Source organism: Lissotriton vulgaris, chromosome 7 (genome assembly GCF_964263255.1).
Source record: "Lissotriton vulgaris chromosome 7, aLisVul1.2, whole genome shotgun sequence".
Lineage (NCBI taxonomy): Eukaryota > Metazoa > Chordata > Amphibia > Caudata > Salamandridae > Lissotriton > Lissotriton vulgaris.
The window spans coordinates 1,106,004,966-1,106,017,178 of NC_141695.1; positions in this window are offsets into that span (position 1 = coordinate 1,106,004,966).

Below are 12,213 nucleotides of genomic sequence, written 5' to 3' on the forward strand. Positions count from 1 at the left end.
AGTCAGCGATATTCATGTATTAGCGAACTAATGCTCTTAGCCATGTTATCCACCTCACATTGGATAAGATGGCTAAGAACTGCTCAGGGCAGGTGTTAGCTTTTGGAGATATTCCCCCTTAGCGCGAATATCTCCAAAAGTTGGTAATAGGAGATAGAGATGTTAGCGACTGTTTTCAGTATCTAACATCTTGGCACGCCCACTTTGCATCTCATTAGTGATAAATATCACTGACATGCAAAGTGGGGCCCAAGATGGTCGCTATCTCCTACTAGCTGTGGCTAACTGGTGTTAGCGGCAGCTAGGTAATAGGGAGATAATTTTATCTCCGCTTTCTTGGCTTTTAAAGCCAAAAAAGCGGAGATAAACCCCCTTGATAATATGCCCCAGTGTCTTTTAGACAACAGTGGTCCTTTGGAGTGAAGGAGTTAGGGAACAATAAAATATAGACAGAATCATAGCTATATTTGTTTTGACATAGCCAGCGTAGACAGAGTTCTGATATTTACTTATGAATCAATTGTGAAAGTATTATACAATAATACACAAGGTAGGGCACAAGCCCGTGCCCTACTAATCACACAGATACATACATACAAGGGGAAAAAATGGGGGGCTTTTTTAGGCAAAAGCAATGGGTTAGTTGCACTTATAGTTTTGGTAATGTCAGAGTACAACAAAAATAAGCCACAACACCTTTACACATTTAGTAAACACAATTTAGCTTGTATAAGGTGTTTCAAGGGAGTCGACGGCGTTTCGATCCGCTTTCAGCAATATGCAAATCATCATCACGACATAATATATTTATGCCTAAGGGTATCCTCAATTGACTATGGAAGGAAGGACATCAAGGACCAATTGGTCCGGGCTGCACTGCCACTGACAAGGAACAACAACCCGACACTGCACTACCTCTGGTCCTTAGCACAACTGAAGGGCCACTCTAAATGCGGTAACTGTGTGGTCTGCGAATTTACTATTGAATGTAAAGAATTTGTTTTCAATTACATCAGGAATGAACTTAAAATGTTTACTAACTGTAACATGTGCAATGTAGTATGTGCCATATTTTGTCCTTGCAATAAAATATATGTAGGTCAAACCACCCAGAAAATCTGCCTTCGCATCTCCCAACACAGTTGCAGGATATGATGCAAAACAGCAAATGCTCCATTGGTTGAGCATTTCCTACAAAAGGGACATTCTGAAAATGACATCCGCTGGACAATAATCAATGCCATAAAAGTACCCCCCCAGAGGCGGTGACATCAAAAGAATCTTAAACAAAGAGGAGCTTAAATGGATTCTAAAGACAGAAAGCCTAAATACAGGACTTAACCTCCTTGAGGATTGGACCTCCGTGATATAATGCAGAACTATACTCAACGTACATCTATACGTAATCTCAAACACCTTGACTTTCTGAATCCTATGAATTGTTCTGAAATTTTAAATTTTAATTCAAAATTTGATTCTGCAAGTCGTCTTAATCTGTATTGTTGTCAACCACCATGGCTAACCTTGCCCCTCTCCAAGATGGCCACTGAAATATCACCCCATCACAAGCACTTCACATGTCCATACTAATCCGTGAGAGGGTTGAAGAGATGATAATATCATGTGAATGTGACAAGCAACCCCCGTGCCTCTTGAGCTGTTCTCATACACCTGACTCAAATATATACTTTCATTTAAAAAAAATCTTCCCTGAATCTTGAACAACAAAGACTCAAAGTGATGCTTTTGCGTCCAACGTTGCACATTTTTTTAAATGCACATTAAAATGCAACCTTTATGTAGTATTCCGGAGTCTGTGTGCGTGGTTTATATAGGGTGTGAATCTCTGCAGTGTGCACGTGTGCATGCGCGCGCAGCCAGATGTGGAGCAGCCTACAAACAGTAGAGAGGCGCGTCAGGGTACAGTAAAGCACTGGCACTCGTGAGCTCTGATGATGGCAGGAGGCTGGTCGAGAATCCGTGCCCTCATAGATTAGAGGAGTGTCAGAATGAAGTACAATGATGCATGTGCACTTGCAAGTACAATTTCTTAAGCGAGCGGTGCATGAGCGGTGCCCTCAACTATATGACTAGGTTTGAAATAGCACTGATAGCATAGGGTACTTGCAGCAGATTATGCATCCACCATATGCAGCGATGAGTAGTCCTCACATGAATTGCTTGTCAGAAAAGTGATGCCCGAGGGCCTTGTGCCGAGCAAAATACTTTGAATTTAAATAACACAGCCATAGAGAGCTCAATCTCGTATCAAAGTGCAAGTTGACTTAAACCCAAATAAATAAAGAAAACACCTGGCACTTGACACATTCCAGTAAAGGCAAAAGCTTGTAAACACCACTCCTTGTTATAATTTAGTCTTGCAATGAAACGCAATGACGCCTATGTGTTTGGTTGACAAAACAACATTTTGTTATATTTTGCTTTCCGACATGATTTAGAATGGTTCCATGAGATGGGAAAAAGGTGGAGGGCCCGGTGGGAGAAAGATAATCTATCTGTTTATGGATGGTACCATGAAGGCCCATCATGGGAGGTAAGGAAACTGATGCTATATTTTTTACATTGTAGTGAAGGGCTATGTAAGTTGTCTACATTGTGGGTGGAGTCTACATGCACATCAGTATGAATTTGAGACATATAGCTGTGTAATCAATATTAAAGATTGCTTTGAATGTTGAGCGCTCATTTGAAGACAATGAATTTGCTCATGGATAATAACGGCTGGTGTAAGCCTTCTGTTCCCAATGTTTGACTTTCTGTTTCTCTCTTTTTAATTTGAAACATTAAACCGTCATTGGATGGAATGTAATACTAGCCTTTTACCGCCCACCTGCTTCTGGTGATACCGGTTGTTGAAGGACCTCTCCCTTGCCTTGTAATAGGCCCTCACCTGTGGCTTAAGATATATCGTCTTGAGTTCCTTATCAAACAGTGTCTTTTAGACAACAGTGGTCCTTTGGAGTGAAGGAGTTAGGGAACAATAAAATATAGACAGAATCATAGCTATATTTGTTTTGACATATCCAGCGTAGACAGAGTTCTGATATTTACTTATGAATCAATTGTGAAAGTATTATACAATAATACACAAGGTAGGGCACAAGCCTGTGCCCTACTAATCACACAGATACATACATACAAGGGGAGAAAAATGGGGGGCTTTTTTAGGCAAAAGCAATGGGTTAGTTGCACTTATAGTTTTGGTAATGTCAGAGTACAACAAAAATAAACCACAACACCTTTACACATTTAGTAAACACATTTAGCTTGTATAAGGTGTTTAAAGGGAGTCAACGGCGTTTCGATCCGCTTTCAGCAATATGCAAATCATCATCAGGACATAATATATATATGCCTAAGGGTAGCCTCAATTGACTATGGAAGGAAGGACATCAAGGACCAATTGGTCCGGGCTGCACTGCCACTGACAAGGAACAACAAGTCGACACTGCACGACCTCTGGTCCTTAGCACCACTGAAGGACCACTCTAAGGGGTCGAATAGGATCGCGGACGGAAACGTGTTCCGTCCGCCGAGGAAGGTGGCACGATACTCCGGACCTGTCCGCGGAAAAACCGCAATAGCGATTAGGATCGAAGTTGATAGAAACGCCGATCGCGGCGGACGGAGCACAACAATCTCCGTCCGCGGCGGTCGAAGTACACCTGAGGCCGCGGCAGGCGGACGGAACCAAAAGAACACCGACCGCCGCGTACGCACATGACCAGGAAAACAACAACCTCCCCCGCGATACCTGCGTAGTGTCCGTGTCCGCAATTAGGATAACTCCGCAAGTACCCCGGTAGCCACCGCGATCCACGTCCGCGGCGGTACCAATGCTACGAGAAGCCGTGCACCACAGCGGAAGTCCAACACGAACAACATCCCTACAGTCAAACCAATGCCATACATTGCGACAGAATATATCACCAAACACAGGAAAATGAACGGACACACACCTGACACATCTAAACCAAACGCAAGACACACTGACCCACCCCCAAGAACCGCATAAACCACACCTGCCAACACACCCACCTATCACCTGACTACCAATCAACATTCACACAGGGCCAACACACAGACTATAAATTAACTCCCACCCACTCCAGAAATCCTCTGCATCACAGCATAGCTGCTAGCAGGAGACACCACTTAGCCAACAGCATAAAACAGATATCATACACATAACCCACACCCAAACACACCCTGTACACAAAGACCCACCACACCATCCCTAAACACCACACACCAGCACCTCCTAATTCACACAAACACACAACCGAGCACCATGGCACCCAAGAAAAACCCGAAATTCACCGACACAGAGTTAAGGGTTATGGTCGATGAGATTATTCGTGTCGAACCCCACTTATTTGGGGCCCTAGTGCAGCAGACCAGCATAGCTAGGAAGAACAGCATGTGGGACCGGATCGTCACCAGGTTCAATGCCTCCGGGACCGTCCCGAGGACGAAGCAGGAAATTCAGAGGCGGTGGCATGACCTCAAGACCCGGGTGAAATCCATCAGAGCCAAGAACTTTCTCCGGGCCAAACACACAGGCGGTGGAACCCCCCCGGAGCCCCTGCCGTACACCGAGTGGGAGGAGAAGGTGCTGACCATCCTGCACCCTGAGAACCTTGATGGACTTGATGAGGGAGAAGAGGCTGGTAAGTACCAACCAAGCACCACAAACACAACAACACGGTGTGCCTCACACAACTCTGAAGACACATCTCCCAGACCCCAACCCATGCATGCAGTCCACATACTCACCAACGTCTAAACCACTCCTACAGGCCCCCATGTCCATAGGGAGGGTGGTGGTGGTGGGTGGGGTGTGCTACAGGTCACTAGACCAACTCCCAACAGGCCCCCATGTCCATAGAGAGGGTGGTGGTGGTGGGTGGGGTGTGTGAGGGGACGGAACTACAACTCCTAACAGGCCCCCATGTCCATAGAGAGGGTGGTGTTGATGGTGGGTGGGGTGTGTGAGGGGACGGAACTACAACTCCCAACAGGCCCCCATGTCCATAGAGAGGGTGGTGGTGGGTGGGGTGTGTGAGGGGACGGAACTACAACTCCCAACAGGCCCCCATGTCCATGGAGAGGGAGGTGGTGGTGGGTGGGGTGTGCCACAGGTCACTAGACCAACTCCCAACAGGCCCCCATGTCCATAGAGAGGGTGGTGGTGGTGGGTGGGGTGTGTGAGGGGATGGAACTACAACTCCCAACAGGCCCCCATGTCCATAGAGAGGGTGGTGGTGGTGGTGGGTGGGGTGTGTGAGGGGACGGAACTACAACTCCCAACAGGCCCCCATGTCCATAGAGAGGGTGGTGGTGGTGGTGGGTGGGGTGTGTGAGGGGACGGAACTACAACTCCCAACAGGCCCCCATGTCCATAGAGAGGGTGGTGGTGGTGGTGGGTGGGGTGTGTGAGGGGACGGAACTACAACTCCCAACAGGCCCCCATGTCCATAGAGAGGGTGGTGGTGGTGGTGGGTGGGGTGTGTGAGGGGACAGAAATACAACTCCCAACAGGCCCCCATGTCCATAGAGAGGGTGGTGGTGGTGGGTGGGGTGTGCCACAGGTCACTAGACCAACTCCCAACAGGCCCCCATGTCCATAGAGAGGGTGGTGGTGGTGGTGGGTGGGGTGTGTGAGGGGACGGAACTACAACTCCCAACAGGCCCCCATGTCCATAGAGAGGGTGGTGGTGGTGGGTGGGGTGTGCCACAGGTCACTAGACCAACTCCCAACAGGCCCCCATGTCCATAGAGGGGGTGGTGGTGGTGGTGGGTGGGGTGTGTGAGGGGACGGAACTACAACTCCCAACAGGCCCCCATGTCCATAGAGAGGGTGGTGGTGGTGGTGGTGGGTGGGGTGTGTGAGGGGACGGAACTACAACTCCCAACAGGCCCCCATGTCCATAGAGAGGGTGGTGGTGGTGGGTGGGGTGTGCCACAGGTCACTAGACCAACTCCCAACAGGCCCCCATGTCCATAGAGAGGGTGGTGGTGGTGGGTGGGGTGTGTGAGGGGACGGAACTACCACTCCCAACAGGCACCCATGTACATAGAGAGGGTGGTGGTGGTGGTGGGTGGGGTGTGTGAGGGGACGGAACTACAACTCCCAACAGGCCCCCATGTCCATAGAGAGGGTGGTGGTGGTGGGTGGGGTGTGTGCCAATGCCGACTGAATGTCAAATATAAATAAATGTACACGTAATGGCCACATGACTCATCCTCACATTTTTGTTTTGCAGGGGATCCTAATCTGACAGCTGCAATAAACACCCGGCCTCCAGCCTCCCCACACTCAGAACTTTCAGGGGACGATTGGCCAGCCACCTCCGGGGCAGAGGATGGTGCCGGCTCAAGCAGGCAGCCAGGGACATCTGGCTCCCAGGTCACACCTGCACCAACAACTACTACGGCCTCTGGCATTACCACAACACCGGCTACTGTGACCTGAACAGCTACCTCCAGCACCACCTCCACCACCACTACTACCACCACTTCTGCCCCTGCCACCCTGCCCAACCCACCGCCCAACACTGGGCCAGCGCCATCCCAGCCACGCAGGGAGAGTGTGAGGCAAACCACAGATGCAAGGCCAGATCCGGCAGGCAGGAGCACAGCACACAGAAGGCATGATGAAACAACTACACCCAATGCCGTGCAACAGTGTCTAGAAGCACTAGCCAGGGTGGAGGAAAACTATCTACGTGGCCAGGCCCAGGCAGACCGGGCCCACCAGGACTTTGTAGACAACACAGCAATGTTGGGGGCCATCGAGAGGTGGCTTGGCCAACTCGTGGACATTTTTAGCACGTGGACATCCGCCAACACCACCCTCCCCACACCCCCTCAAACAACGCCACCACCACCTGCGCCACTGGCGGCGGATGTGGTACCTGATCAGCCAGCGCCCCCAGCTGACTCTGTCCCGACACAAAGACAGAGGGGCCGTCCGAGGCTGGAAGTGGGCGAGAGCAGTGTCGAAGCTCCTGCCACACGCTCCAAGAGGAGCCGACAATGACTCTTTTGAGTACCTGAGCCTGCCATTCACCCTGCCAACTATCCGGTCCCACCTGGCACAGGCCTGCTGCACTAGGCAGACACCACCCTATGTGGTGTCTGCACGGACATCTCATCTGCCATAACCTTTGACTCTCACTCCCCCACCCCTTCACTCATTTGTAAATATGCACCTACACCTATGCACAATCTGTAAATAAATAACACTTACTCACTCAATGATGTGTTGCCTCCATGTTTATTCACATGATTGCATCAGAAACAGACGTAACCAGGTTCAGGGATCCAACTGGTACAGAATCATGCTGCAAGGGAGTGACCTAGGGAAACATAGAAAACGCAAACACACGTTAGGAAAGACCATCACACTCATCCCAACACACTGCAGTGCAACATTCAACAAACCACACACATCACAACAGGAACGGATGAGACTACACACATCATGGAGACGTGCATGTACTCATAAATGAAGAGACACACACACATGCATACATCACATAACAGAACACATAGATGTTGCCCAACACAATGACACAAGAGCAGCTAACCTACACAGGGCATACACAAGCAGCACAAGAGGGGCACATTCACAATCAAGGGAAGTAGCAATCAATGAGCTGGCGCCTCTGGTCCACACCTTCCTCCTCACCACTATCCTCATCAGTCGACATGGGTGGGTCAGGAGGGCGAGGAACTTGCTGTTCATCTGGGTCCAAGAGCAGTTCAATGTTATTGCGCACAGCCAGGTTGTGGAGCATGCAGCAGGCAATCACAATCTTGCATACTTTGCCTGGTGAGTAAGGCAGGGCCCCTCCAGTCTTATCCAGGCACCGAAACCTAGACTTAAGCAGGCCAAATGTTCGTTCCACCACTCGACGTGTCCTTCCATGGGCATCATTGTATCGCATTTCTCCCGCTGTAGTGGGATTGCGTATTGGACTCAGAAGCCAAGGCCTGTTTGGGTAAGCCGAGTCGCCTGTGTTTGTGGAAATTAGAGAGAGAGAGAAACATCACTACCTGAACATGTGGGCACACCAAGCCACACAGATATCACTCCTGTCACCACAGCATACTCACCAACAAGCCACGCTTGTGCCGGACGCAGATTTGCCATCAGCTGGGGGACAATGCTGCTCCGCATGATGTGGGCGTCATGTGCAGATCCAGGAAATCTTGCACACACATGTGAGATTATGTTGTCGGCCTGGCACACCACCTGCACGTTTAGGGAATGGAAGTGCTTCCGATTCCTAAACACCTGCTCACGTGCCCGTGGTGGAATGATCGCAATATGCGTGCCATCAATGGAACCCACAACGTGTGGTATGCGACCCAGTGCATAGAAGTCTGCTTTGACCGCTGCCAACTCTGCCGCCTGTGGAAAATGTATGTAGTCATGCTTGTACAGCATCATGGCTGTCAGTACATCCCGTAGTACAGTGCTGAACATGGCCTGTGACATTCCCCCGGCATGTCCAACAGTGTACTGAAATGTGACTGTTGCAAAAAAATGGAGTGCTGCCATCACCTTTTGGGTGGGTGAAATGGAACCTGGATAGGTTCTTCGCGGCTGCAGGTGAGGAGACAATTGGTTCACAAGCTCCAGCAATTGACGTCGATCAAGCCTGAATTTCCTGATCACCTCCTCGTCCACCATATCCTCCAGCACAGTGTATGGGCGATGGACATTTTGAGCCCTCCTGTGTGGGAGTAAATGGAATGGAAGTCAATTTACATACAACGCATGTCTGTGCAACTCACTCACATGTCATCGCACTCTATCCAACATGTAATAGGCAGTGTTCAATTAGCATATGTGTGACATCTCTGATTGTCACAACAACATGGATTGACGTAGCAACAATGTGCATCCACTAGCTACATGATGTGTAGCAACATGTGCAATGCACTTTGTCTCACCTCAACATTACTGCCAACAAGACATGTGACATGACCCACATGTGTATGCGCAACATGATATACACACATGCAAGTGCATGCACACAAACGAAATTATACACACACCATTTCTTGATGCACCAATGGCAACACCAATACTGGTGACCAAACGGACATCACATGCATGGTGACCCAATAGGCAACACGCATGCACTGAACACAAGTGTACCCCCACCATAGTCAATATCACACATATACCACTCACTGACAACTGAATCACAATGTGCCAATACACCCGGGATCTACTGTGTAGATGTGAGGTACGATAAACTTGTGTATGGAAATAACCGATGTCGACATGCACATGTGATGGACATTTGTGGCACACCGATGGGCATGGTATGGACACACATGGGATAGAGCATGAAGTGTGGAGTCATGCAATCACGCACACAACCGTCATCATGCAGCTGCAGACAATGAAACAAGGTGCATCGCCAGCTGACATGCAATCATTGACCCCGCCATGGCGGTGCACTGCTTCCGCTGTTTACGTCTGGCCATACGCGGCCCGCGTTCAACATTCCCATTGTCTGCATGTGCACAGACCGTCACGCTCACACACCGGCAAGTGCATGTGGTAGACACCGGGACGGATGCATCATTTGCAACAAAGTTCAAACAGTGGCGCCACCATGGAGGGGCACGTATTCGGGGGGGGAGGTGCAGGCCAAAACAACCATAAGCTGATGTCCAAGCACATGGCAGTTCATGACCCCCCTTACAGTGACATTGCATCAGCCAGCCTACACCGGCCAGCCCAGCCCTGCCCATGACCGCCGTGCCGGCCTTGCCAACTACCGCCGTTTCAGGCCCCGTCCACTTCCGCCGTGCCAGGCCCTGCCCATGACCGCCGTGCCGGCCATGCCAACTACCGCCGTTTCAGGCCCCGTCCACTTCCGCGGTGCCAGGCCCAGCCCATGACCGCCGTGCCAGTCCCCGCCAGGGCACGGCGGTAGTGGACGGGGCCTGAAACGGCGGTAGGTGGTATGGCCGGCACGGCGGTCATGGGCAGGGCCTGGCACGGCGGAAGTGGACGGGGCCTGAAACGGCGGTAGTTGGCATGGCCGGCACGGCGGTCATGGGCAGGGCCTGGCACGGCGGAAGTGGACGGGGCCTGAAACGGCAGAAGTTGGCATGGCCGGCACGGCGGTCATGGGCAGGGCTGGGCCGGCCGGTGTAGGCTGGCTGATGCAATGTCACTGTAAGGGGGGTCATGAACTGCCATGTGCATGGACATCAGCTTATGGTTGTTTTGGCCTGCACCTCCCCCGCCGAATACGTGTCCCGCCATGGTGGCGCCACTGTTTGAACTTTGTTGCAACTGATGCATCCGTCCCGGTGTCTAGCACATGCACTTGCCGGTGTGTGAGCGTGACGGTCTGTGCACGTGCAGCCAATGGGAGGTGTGGACATGGGCCACGTGTGCCCAATAGTAAGTACTGTATGCTGTTCAACGCAACACCAGGGCTGTGGTAAATAATTAATTACCCAGTCATAATTTCTATACATTAATAAGGATTGCTCATAAAATGAGAGGCAGAGTCCGTGGTGTCCGATTCAAAAGGGCTTTAATACTATAGCTCGAGCTACAGGAGAATCGGGTTCCATCACCACTAAGGTTCAGGAAGGGTCGTCATCTAAATCTTTATTCATATAACACATTATATATAGTTAAACCATACATTGCATTGGATAGAGAAGGCGGAGCGCTCCAGGCGGAGCAAGTGAGAGAGATAAGAGCACATGGGCGTGAAAGAGGCGTGAAAAGAGGTGTACACATGGGTGTTTACTTGATGAGTCATAGGTGTGTCATAGGTGGGTGGATGCATAGAGGGGGTCTGTATGGTCAGCAGGAACCTTTACCCTACTTGTGCGCGCAAAACTAGTCATGACGTGAAATTGGCGTGTAACTGGGGGGAGCTGACTTTAGCACTAGTAGGAGAGTGTGGGATGTCAGAACGACCTGCACCTTTGGCATTATCTGGTATCTTGTGTTTGGAGGATGTATTGTCTGAAGTAAAGGTCGCTCGAGCAAAGGCTGCTCATCACTGAATGCTAGTGTATGCATATATTTCTTCATGCATTGCGTGGGGCCATGGGCCTTCTATGGAAACGGGTTCAGTAAATCACTTGCATGGAGACAGAAAGGCTGAGCTCTATCTTCTGCAGGCGGAATATGTTTATCCCTTTCGTTAGTTAGGAATGTGGTTCTGTGGAGCTGAACAGATAACTGTAGGCAAAATACGGTCTTGGCAGACCATGCTGGCTGGGTACCTCTCGGCTGAGCAGGAAGTAAGGGAGAGGTCAGGGATACATAACTAAACTGCAGCTTTCAGAATATCAAGAGGAGGCTCGGAGCCTGAATTCGGGTCCTGGCTCGGCTGTGGCACAAAAACATGTGCATCTCGACTTTTAAACGTGTATCATGTAAATGCATTGGCAACATAGGCCTCAGTGCAGAATTAACATTTCATTCATGGAGGGCCCAATAACTAACATGCTAACATCGGACGGAAATGCAGAGGCATTATTATTACAGGCATGAAAAGGAAATTGCATGATGACATGGACATACATGGGGCATAGGTACATACATAGGGTGCATGTAGGGGACACACTGGACACGTAAAATTTCTATTTCCTCAGGGCCAATCATTGGCCCAATTCCAAACACGCTTCCACGGCTGACCAATGGCTGGCGCCGTATGCCACTGACATGGCCACAGGGCCCTATATATGTGTGATGTGCAAAACCATACATTCTACGATGACCCCCAACTGCTGCCTGTGACCATCACCTCCACCTGCTGCTGCGGAGCTGACCACCGACTGCTGCCTGTGACCATCACCTCCACCTGCTGCTGCGGAGCTGACCACCGACTGCTGCCTGTGACCATCACCTCCACCTGCTGCTGCGGAGCTGACCACCGACTGCTGCCTGTGACAATCACCTCCACCTGCTGCTGCGGAGCTGACCACCGACTGCCGCTCTAGTGCCATACTCCGTGACCTTGGCATGTCGAGAGTCAAAGAGATCCGGTCTCGTCCCTTCACCGCCGCGGAGCTTGATGTCCTCGTGGACGGTGTGCTCCGCAACTACGGACGCCTGTACGGCGCACACGGACAGGTGGTAAGTGCAGTGGGGGATAAGTTGTTGGGCATGAGGTGTCCTATGACACCTGGGCT